Here is an 11,429-nt window from a genome sequence, read left to right as displayed (position 1 = left end):
CGCAGATTACTTTGAAATGGACGGTTAGATGATGACCTCGCCTTTCGTGACCTGCATCCGACGGCGGAGGCTGAGCGGCCTCGGCCGTATAAAGCCCTCGTCTTCGCCTTTTACGCCGCATTCTCTGTTTCATCGCGCATTCTCCGTCGAAGGTGCCCGCTGCTGCTGCATCATTCCGGCTGTCCCAGTTCTCGCCTCTTGGTGGTCTTCGGCTCTCTGGTGATCCTTTCTGTCCATCTTCCCTCAGTAAGCTTCTCCCTTCCTTTCGGCCTTTCCCTTTCGCGGGGAACTCCTTTCGTCCCCTTGCTTGCGAACTTTCATCGGTCCTCTGTTTCCGAGTGTCTTTCGGCTTCCTTCCTTCTTTTTCTTGGTACTTTAGCCATGGCAAGCACTTCCGTACCCACCGTTGATGTTCATGGCCCGTGGTTTACGACCATGGAGAGTCGGTTTGATGAAGAGGGCGCTCGGCGCCTTGTTCGGACGTATGGGATCCCTGATGACCATGAAATATTTATAGCCAACCCGACTGACCGGCCACATGACCCGCCGATCGGCTCCATTTGTTTCTTTTTAGACCAATTCCAGGGCGGCCTTAGATTTCCTACCCATCCATTTATTCTGGAGGTTTGTAATTATTTCCGCATCCCGCTCGGCCAACTTGTGCCGAATTCTTTTAGGCTGCTGAGCGGGGTGGTCATCTTCTTTAAGCTGCACAATATCCCTCTTGACCCCAAAATATTCCACTTATTCTTCTACCCCAAACAATCCGAGTTGGGCACTTTTATCTTCCAAAGTAGAATAGGCTTTAAATTTTTTGATAATATGTCGACCTCCAACAAACACTGGAAGGAGTTTTCTTCTATATCCGATTTCCCGATCGGCCAGCATTCCGAACCCAATGGCAGACCGCTGTGCCGACCCAGCCGGAGCTCGGCAAGTTCAGAAGCAATCCAGCCTACCTTCATGCGGCGAACTGGTTGTCCGGTCAGCGGTACAAGATCGACCAGTTGCTTCTCAAGGGGGTGTTATATATTTTCGGATTATCTCCCGTTCGGGCAAATCTCCCCTTCCGCATGAGTAAGGACTCTTTACTCTCTTAGTCTTTTTTGTCTAATTGATTTTAATTTCTTTCACTGCAACTGAAGTCATGTGGCGCTCCAAGGCTACCGCTCATTTGAAATTGAAGTCCGTGGAAATTGAAGCGGCCACCAAAAAAGAGCTCGCCGAGCGGGGTCTCATCCCCAACCACCCGGCAGATGCAGGAGAGGGGGGGCACAGTCCGCCCCTGAAACAGAAGCTGCCCCATCCGCTTCAACGGAGGTTGAGGCGGAAATTGATCCTGTTTCCTCGGCCCCCGCCGAGCTGGGCGTTCCCCAGGTCGGGGATCCACCACTGGAGGTTCGGCGAAAACGTCGAAGAGACTCCAGCCTTCCGCCGACCCAAGAGGGGGAAGCACAAGCGCCGATCGGCGTAACTTCGCCAGATCGCACGCCATCACATATTGGGACCCCTGTGGCTTCGCCCACTGCACAGCCTTCTGGCTCCCCTCCACGGACTCATCGTCGCCTACGACGGTTGGGCGAAACTTCAACCATAGGGGAGTCTTCGGGCCAGGCGGCTGCGGCCAAAGAGGCGCCGGCCGGCCATCCGACCATCAAGACTACCCTTCGATTTCCATCGGAGGAATTTTTGTTGTCTGCCGAACGGCCATCCAGCCCCGTTCATGAAATAACTCTGACGGGTCCACTCGCCAAGCTCTTCGAGGACACCCAGATTCAGGTGGCCCTCATGACGCCCAAGCAGCTCGGTGATAACAACATGCAGCAGGCCACTCAGGTAAGTTCATTTTTCTTCTTGTGCCATGCTATTGTTCGGTTCTTGATTTTATTGTTTCCCTTACAGCGTTGGGCTGAGCAAATCGCCACTAGCCATCGGCTAGCCGAGCTGGAGGAGCTTCTGGAAAAACTCCAAGTGTCGGGGGGTCCAACGGCCGAGCGGGAGAAACAAGCCCTTGAGGCCGAACAGAAGAAGGCTGCCGACCTGGCTACAGAGGTGGCTCGACTCGAAGACCTGGTGAAGAAGCGCGACAAAGACGTGAAGCGCGCCGGTAGTCGGAAGAGGCGGGCGATTGCTGATCTGGACAAAATGAAAGTAGATGTCCGTGCGCTAGATCAGCGATCCAAGGATCTGGAGGCCCAGCTGAACGCCGAGCGGGAGGTCCGTTCGGCTGAACGCACAAAGGCTGAAGTGAACTTGAAGGTCCTCCAAGATTCCTTAACTGCCTCCCGGGCGGTGCTCAAAAAATATAAGGAGGGAGAACCGAGTCGCTTAGCAGCAGCGCGCCAAGAATACCTCCGCTCGGAGAGGTTCGGCGTAAAATTCGGTGGCAATGTCTCCTCTACTTTCGCCGAAGCGGTCAAGGTCACCATGGCGTACTTGAAGAAGGGTGGCCACCTTCCTGAGGGAATGCATATTCCCGCCTCCGACCTGGCGGCCATGATTGATGATATCCCGGACGCCTTCTTTAATTTTGAGGACTCGGAGTGAGGCGAGTTCTTTCAAGTATTCTCTGTATTTCATCCGCTCGACGGATGTAAAATTTTTGTACTTGCCGTTCGGCATAATTATCTCCCTCTGCTATTTTTGTCTGCCCTTCATTGCCCACCTTTGTATATTTGGTGCTTATTCGTAGAGTCAGTTAAGCTCCACGCGTTTCTCACTGGATGACCGATCAGGTTAATAGGTAGACTCGTTTTCCTCGAAACCATTTAGCACTTGGCTACACTGTTTGCATCCAGTGAAGACGAAGTATTGGCAAGCTGATGGCCGTTTGGCCATTCGGCCTTAACCAATTTAGTACTTGCGGCGAACGCTCGTGTTTTGGCGTCCTTAGTTCCGTCCAGTAAGTTCACAGTCGCGGATATTCATAGCCGATCGACTCGGCTCTCGATGTTTAACAACGGTGCTCGTCGGCGCGGATGTTCATAGCCGATCGACTCGGCTCTCGATGTTTAACGACGGAGCTCGTCGGCGCGGATATTTATAGCCGGTCGGCGCGGATGTTCATAGCCGATCGACTCGGCTCTCGATGTTTAACGACGGAGCTCGTCGGCGCGGATATTTATAGCCGGTCGGCGCGGCTCTCGATCTTTAACGACGGAGCTCGTCGGCGCAGATATTTATAGCCGGTCGGCGCGGCTCTCGATCTTTAACGACGGAGCTCGTCGGCGCGGATATTTATAGCCGGTGGCGCGGCTCTCGATCTTTAACGACGGAGCTCGTCGGTGTGGATATTTATAGCCGGTCGGCGCGGCTCTCGATCTTTAACGACGGAGCTCGTCGGCACGGATATTTATAGCTGGTCGGCGCGACTCTCGATGTTTAACGACGGAGCTCGTCGGCGCGGATATTTATAGCCGGTCGGCGCGGCTCTCGATCTTTAACGACGGAGCTCGTCGGCGCAGATATTTATAGCCGGTCGTTGCGGCTCTCGATGTTTAACGACGGAGCTCGTCGGCGCGGATATTTATAGCCGGTCGGCGCGGCTCTCGATCTTTAACGATGGAGCTCGTCGGCGCGGATATTTATAGCCGGTCGGCGCGGCTCTCGATCTTTAACGATGGAGCTCGTCGGCGCGGATATTTATAGCCGGTCGGCGCGGCTCTCGATCTTTAACGACGGAGCTGGTCGGTCTTCCAAGGCTAACTCCTTATCGGGCCGAGCGGCCTTGGCCTTCGTTCGAGCGCGTGGCTCGTTCAATATACCTCCGGCCGAACGGCTCGGGGCCTTCGTATAAACAACCGTTCGGCTATGAACACAGAATGCCTTGGGAATAATTTACTTCCTGCGATAAAAGGAATACAGCTATTTTGAATTCACACAAAATAGAGCAAAGCGCACCTCTCACCCAGCTCTATAGGGCTGAAGGTGATTGGCATTCCATGGCCGGTCTAGCATACGACCTTCCGCATCCTTGAGGTAATAAGCGCCCGAACGGAGCTTCTCGACCACTTCAAAGGGTCCTGCCCAGGGAGCTTCCAACTTGCCAACATCTCCAACCGGCTTAACTTTTTTCCAAACCAGGTCGCCTACTTGAAAGGCCCTAGGGATCACGCGTCGGTTGTAGTTCCGCTTCATACGCTGCCGGTACGCCATCAGCCGGACGGACGCTTTAGCTCTTTCCTCTTCGACCAAGTCTAGCTCCACGTTCCTCCGTTCGGCGTTATCTTCATCGTAGTTTTGCACCCGGACGGACTCCACCCCAACTTCAATCGGGATGACTGCTTCGCCTCCATATACCAAGTGAAAGGGGGTAACGCCCGTTCCCTCCTTTGGTGTCGTGCGGAGAGCCCATAAGACGCCCGACAGCTCGTTTACCCAGCTACCTCCTTCATGGTCAAGCCGAGCCCGTAAAATTCTGAGAATTTCCCGGTTTGTTACCTCGGCTTGACCGTTACTCTGGGGATATGTCACCGATGTGAAGTGCTACTCGATACCATAACTGTCGCACCACTCTTCGAGCAACTTCCCCGTGAATTGACGTCCGTTGTCAGAGACGAGTCGTCTTGGGATGCCAAAGCGGCATATGATATTTTGCCATATGAACTTTTTGACCATCTGCTCGGATATTTTTGCAAGTGGCTCAGCTTCCACCCATTTTGAGAAGTAATCGACCGTCACCAATAAGAACTTCCGCTGCCCGGTAGCCATGGGGAAGGGTCCCACGATGTCCATCCCCCATTGGTCGAACGGGCAGGCCACAGTTGATGCTTTCATCTCTTCTGCCGGTCGGTGGGACATGCTATGATACTTCTGACAGGACAAACAATTTGCAACGGTCTGGGCAGCATCCTTTTGAAGTGTTGGCCAAAAATACCCGGCTAGCAAAATCTTCCTGGTCAATGACCTTCCTCCTGGATGTCCACCGCACGAACCTTGGTGCACTTCTCGAAGGATGTACTCGGCATCTTCCCAGCTGACGCATTTTAGGAGCGGACGGGAGAAGGCCTTCTTGTAGAGTTGATCTCATACGAGGGTGAACCGACTAGCTCTTCTCTTCAGTAAGTGAGCTTCTTCCCGGTCGGATGGGGTAGCTCCCGAGCGTAAAAACTCCACAATAGTTGTCCTCCAGTCGCTCGGGTATGTGATGTCCTCCATCCGATCGACATGTGCCACTAGAGATACTTGCTCGATCGGCTTCTGAGAGCCGATCAGGGATAACACACTCGCTAGCTTGGCCAATTCGTCCGCCACTTGATTCTCCGCCCGGGGGATCTTCTGAATAACCACCTCCCTGAAGTTGAGTTTAAGTTTTTCAATAGCTTCCACGTAGAGCTTGAGCCTTGTACTATTTATCTCGAAAATCCCCGAGATTTGCTGAGCAGCCAACTGGGAATCTGAATAGAGGATGACTCGGCCGGCTCCAACGTGCCGAGCGGCTTGTAATCCAGCAATAAGGGCTTCATATTCTGCTTCGTTGTTGGTCGCTCGATAATCTAGTCGGACGGAGAGCTGCATCCGCTCTCCTTAAGGGGACAGCAATACTATGCCAATTCCGCTTCCGTGTCTAGTGGACGATCCATCCACGAACACTTTCCACACAGCTTCGGGTTCCGGGTTCTGCACTTCTGTCACGAAATCGGCTAAGGCTTGTGCTTTGATAGCCGAGCGGGGTTGATATTGGATATCAAATTCGCTTAGCTCGGTTGTCCATTTGATGAGCCGTCCGGAAGCTTCTGGGTTCAAAAGCACTCGTCCCAGCGGGCTATTGGTCTTGCCGATAATTGTGTGCGCTAACAAATAAGGACGAAGCCTCCGAGCGGCAAGAATCAAAGTAAAGGCCAACTTCTCGAGTCCGGTGTAGCGGGTTTCAACATCTTTCAAGATATGACTAAGGAAATATACAGGTTGCTCCTCACCTCCCGACCGGACTAACGCCGATCCCACTGCATGCTCGGTTGAGGATAAATAAATGTGCAACGGCTCGCCGACAGTTGGCTTGGCCAGCATAGGTAGGGAACTTAAGTACGTCTTCAGTTCTTCAAAGGCCCGATCGCAGTCTTCATTCCATTGGAACTTTGTAGCTTTGCGGAGGATTTTGAAGAACGGAAGGCTCCGATCGGCAGTCTTAGAGATGAAGCGTGATAGCGCTGTAATCCGACCAGTCAGCCTCTGTACTTCCCTCATATTTTTGGGCGGTGGCATGTCCTGAAGAGCCTTCACCTTGCTAGGATTAGCTTCAATACCCCGCTCGGTCACAATATAGCCCAAGAAGCGTCCTCCTTTGGCGCCGAACAAACACTTATGAGGATTGAGCTTGACCCCATATTTTCTGAGTGTATGGAAGGTTTCTTCCATATCTTTGCATAAAGTGGCCGCTCGGAAAGATTTGATGAGGATGTCATCTACATATACCTCCAGGTTATGTCCGATTTGCTCGCGGAAGACCCTATTCATCAATCTTTGATATGTTGCTCCGGCATTCTTCAGCCCGAACGGCATCACCGTATAGCAATACGTCCCGTCCGATGTAACGAAGCTAACTTTTTCCTGATCTTCCGGGGCGAGCGGCACTTGATGATAGCCTTGATAGGCGTCCAACATACATATGAGCTCGCATCCGACTGTAGAATCTACGAGCTGGTCGATTCGGGGCAGAGGGTAGAAATCCTTCGGGCAGGCTTTGTTCAGATCTCTGAAGTCGATGCACACCCTCCATTTGTTGCCCGGCTTGGAGACGAGCACCACATTTGCTAACCAGCTTGGGAATTGAACCTCCCGTATGTGGCCGGCCTCTAAGAGTCTTTCTACCTCTGCTCGAATGATAATATTCTGCTCGGCGCTGAAATCTCTTCTTCTCTGTTTTACTGGCCGAGCATCCGGTCGGACGTGAAGCTTATGTTGGGCTATGCTGGGGGAGACACCAGGCAGCTCATGCGTCGACCAGGCGAAGACGTCATGATTCCTCTGGAGGCATTTGACCACCTCTTCTTTCTGTTCGTCCTCCAGGTCGGCGGCAATAAAGGTTGTGACCTCCGGTCGGCTCGGATGAATCTGCACTTCCTCCTTCTCATCATAAATTAAGGCAGGGGGCTTCTCGGTTATGGCGTGCACCTCGATCCGTGGAGATTTTCGAGCGGCGTTGGATTCAGCTCGGACTGTTTCCACATAGCATTTTCGAGCGGCTAATTGATCTCCTCGTACTTCGCCGACTTTGTCCTCGACCGGGAATTTGATCTTCTGGTAGAATGTCGACACGGCAGCTCGAAATTCGCTTAACGCCGGTCGCCCCAATATCACGTTGTAGGATGAAGGGGAGTCGACCACCACAAAGTTTGTTGTCCTCGTTCTCCGGAGTGGTTCTTCCCCTAAGGAGATAGCCAGTCTTACCTGTCCGACCGGAAGAACCTCATTGCCCGTAAACCCGTAGAGGGGGGTCGTCATGGGCAGCAGCTCGGCTTGATCGATTTGTAGTTGATCAAAGGTCTTTCTGAAGATGATGTTGACGGAGCTGCCAGTGTCAATGAAGATACGGTGGATGGTGTAGTTGGCTATTACTGCTTTGATGATAAGGGCATCATCATGCGGCACTTCAACTCCCTCAAGATCCTTGGGCCCGAAACTGATCTCGGGTCCGCTCGCCCTTTCTTGGCTGCAACCCACCTCATGGATTCTGAGCTGCCGAGCGCTTGCCTTTCTTGCCCTGTGTGAATCTCCTCCGGTCTGCCCACCCGCAATGATATTGATTTCTCCCCGGGATATGTTGTTTCTATTCTCCTCTTCCCGAGCGGACTGCCTAGGTCGCTCATTGGTCCTTCGAGAACGATCTTCATGCCTTGGAGGGAGACACCGTTCGGGAGATCTCCTATATATTCGCCGACCGGGTTCTTGCTGACGATGCCGACGATCGGGCGAAGGTGATCGACGAGGACCACCCCGTCGCACGGGGTGGGTGATTGAAGGCAAGCCTCGACAATCGCGGGTGTTGTGAGAGTCAGTATTATGGAAAGAGCAAAACATTGGAGTCCATACCCTCTTTTTCTTCATCATTGGCCGCTCGGCCGCTACCTCTTGGACCACCGGGGACTTCGTATGATGCGCCCGGGATGCCTCAACTCTTGGCCCTCTTGGTGGCTGATGGGCAGCGGGCTGCTTCCGTTCGGCTTGGGCCGGACGTTCGGCATGAGTTCCCTTCCGTCAGGCAGCCTCCGCCTCTTCCACATTTATATACTCATTCGCCCGGTGCAGCATGTGGTCGTAGTCTTTGGGTGGTTTGCGAATGAGCGCGCGGAAGAAGTCCCCTTCCACGAGGCCTTGCGTGAATGCGTTCATCATTGTCTCCGAAGCGGCTGTGGGGATGTCCATCGCTACTTGATTAAATCGCTGTATATACGCCCGGAGAGATTCTCTTGGTTCTTGTTTGACGGTGAACAGGCTGACGCTTGTCCTTTGATAACGTCGACTGCTCGCAAAGTGATGAAGAAATGCCGTTCGGAACTCCTGGAAGCTAGTGATAGAGCCGTCCGGCAGTCTCCGAAACCACCTATGTGCAGATTCCGATAGAGTGGTGAGAAATACCCGGCACTTTACGCCATCGGAGTACTGATGCAAGGTGGCGATGCTGTCGAACTTCCCCAAATGATCGTCGGGGTCGGTCATTCCATTGTAAGCTCCGATCGGCGGTGGTGTATAATATTTTGGTAGCGGATCCCGATGTATGGCTTCAGAGAATTGTCGGTGAACTTGCTCGGGTGGCGCGTCCGGTCGGGGAGCTTTGCCCTTTCTATGATCCTGAACGGGAGGCTCATCGGACGAAGATCCTTGCTCCCCGTGGGCGGGCGCGGTTTCTGGAGGAGTACGGAAGAGAGCCCGAGGGAACCCTCCTGTTGAAACATATTCCGGGCGGTCTGCTTGCGCCGCCCGGCCTGCTGAAGCTGAGGTTGTTTGCTGTTGCGCTCGCTCAGCTTGTGCTTTCTCCTTTTGCTGCTCCACTATCTTGGCTGCCCTCGCCTCGACTATAGCGTCAAACTCTTCTTGTGAGAGTGCCACGGTGTGTAGTCTTCCAGCCTCGTCCATTGCCTCTGCTCGGATGCAGGTGCGTTCCCACAGACGGCGCCAAATTGATCCTGTCCGAATCCGGAGTCAACGGACGCTGGGGACGTGGCGCTCCCTGCTGGATCCTCGAGTGCTCCGGCGAACCTGCAACAAAACCGAGCCGGGAGGGGTGTCCCGGCGACGGCCCTCCGACGCTCAAGTCAGGCGAGGAATAACAAAGGAAGTGGCTTCAGAGATCTAGGCCCGCGTACCTCCGGTTGAAGAAGTGGAGGCTTTATATAGACTTCTAGGGAGGCTGATGCACATATATCGAGGCACACACATGTGTCCTCAGCCCATACCCAGTATGGGCTTGTCAGAGGAACTTGCCTGACTCCTTACTGCTACAGTATGAGCACGTCTTTGATGGGACAGTGAGATCACGTCCTAAGATTCTGCGTGTCATCTGCTGTCAGAAGATGTTTCTATCCCTGCCTTTTCTCACTCTTCGTCGAGCGTCCGGCCGGTCGGCGGTTTCTTCGCGCCCGGCCGGTCGGATGTGATGATCCGCTCGGGAGATTCTCGGTCACGTGCTCTAGACTTCGTAGTGTTGATGTTTTATTCCTTCGGCTGAGCCGACCATCCGCTCGGCACTACCTACTGTTCACCATGAGCGTCGGAACCCCGTCTTCGGCGGGGTGTATTGCTTCCGCTCGGAAGCCTCAGTCAGTCGTCGTCCTCATTATCCGCTCGGCCAAGCTTATGGTTGGCCTATTACCTTTGGATCTCCCCGTGGCGTTGACTCTGCTGAATAAGGTCCCCCCTCTTACTCCCGGATCAGTCATCACTTGAATATCCTTGTACTCGAGAAGATGTTATACCCCCTATGTTTTAGGGACTTGCGAAAGCCCTTAATGTTCCAAGAAGCAACCTTCATTTGGCACCTCTCATGTTGGTTGCTCGGATTCATAGTTCTCTATTGATTTGCACAAGCGCTAAAGCTCCAAGTATGGTCATATTTATCTAAAATGAGTAACAAAATCAATTGCCAAATAATTTTTATTCTAAAATGGGTAACAAAATCACATATTTGAGCAGAAAATGCTCCTATCAAAATTGATGTCTCTAATCAATTGTCAGATAATTTCTCTAATCCAAAATGAGTAACAAAATCACATATTTAAGTAGAAAATGCTCTTATTAGTATTGATGTATCTGAAGAATCTCTCCTAACAAATGAATCTCAACCATGCCGGAAGCATGGAAGACCAATGAGTTCTAAGGATAAAAACCCTTAAAAGAAAAGAGGAACAAATGGACAAATTGATTATATAGAACAAGGAAATAATTCAATTCAATAAGAAAAACTTCCAAAAAAAGTTAAAAGAGATAATCAAGAAATATCAATAAATTACATTTCTACAACATGGGATCGAACAAATACAAATATTGATAATATATTTGCCTACAATGTGACAATTGATAGTCTGAATGAGGACATTAAACCATGACTTTAAAAAAATGTCAATCAAGAAGGGATTGACTAAAATGGAAGTAAGCAATTCAGACAGAACTAGCATCTCTCTTAAAATATGAGACTTTTGTGTCCATTGTAAAAAGGATGATGAAGGAGAAAGAAAATGTCTGCTTATTGTTATGTGCATATGTTTTACTTTTTCAGATACTTTTATAAAAAAAGATCATAATGTTTTAGAATTTATACTTAGATCATTTTAAATTTTTTTTAACATGGACTTTGTTTTGTTAGTATTTACTTTAAATATATATGTATAAATTAAAAAAGGTGGTCCAACCTTTTTAATTTAATTTTTTTATTCAATGAACTCATTTTGTTACCATTTATTTTTAAAAATAAAAATTATTTTAAAAAAAGTGGGCCCCACCGAAGGTGGGGCCTGTGCATCAGACCCACCTTGACCACCCGAGGCGACTATGGAGAAGACTTCATGTGCAAATGATGAATGTCATTGTAGCATATTTATATGATGCATAGATAATAGCATATACATGAAAGTCCTGTAAGGATGAAAGATGTCCGAAGCATGCAATTCTTGAGAATTATTTTCTATTAGATTATAATGATCTTTGTATGGTTTAAAATAATCTAGGCGTATATGATATAATTGTCTTAGAGAATATTTGTTAAAAGAGGGTTATATAAATAATCATATTCGTCTGTGCATTTTTATAAAAAGGTTTGGATATGGTTTTGTGATAATCACGGTATATGTTGATGATTTAAATATTATTGACACTCTCGAAGAGATCTCAAATGTAATAAATTATTTAAAGAAAGAATTCAAAATGAAATATCTTGGTAAAACTAAATTTTGTCTCGGCCTACAGTTTAAGTATTTAAATAATTAGATTTTTGT

Source organism: Zingiber officinale, chromosome 2B (genome assembly GCF_018446385.1).
Source record: "Zingiber officinale cultivar Zhangliang chromosome 2B, Zo_v1.1, whole genome shotgun sequence".
In the NCBI taxonomy this organism is placed as follows: Eukaryota; Viridiplantae; Streptophyta; class Magnoliopsida; order Zingiberales; family Zingiberaceae; genus Zingiber; species Zingiber officinale.
This window is presented reverse-complemented; position numbering follows the sequence as displayed.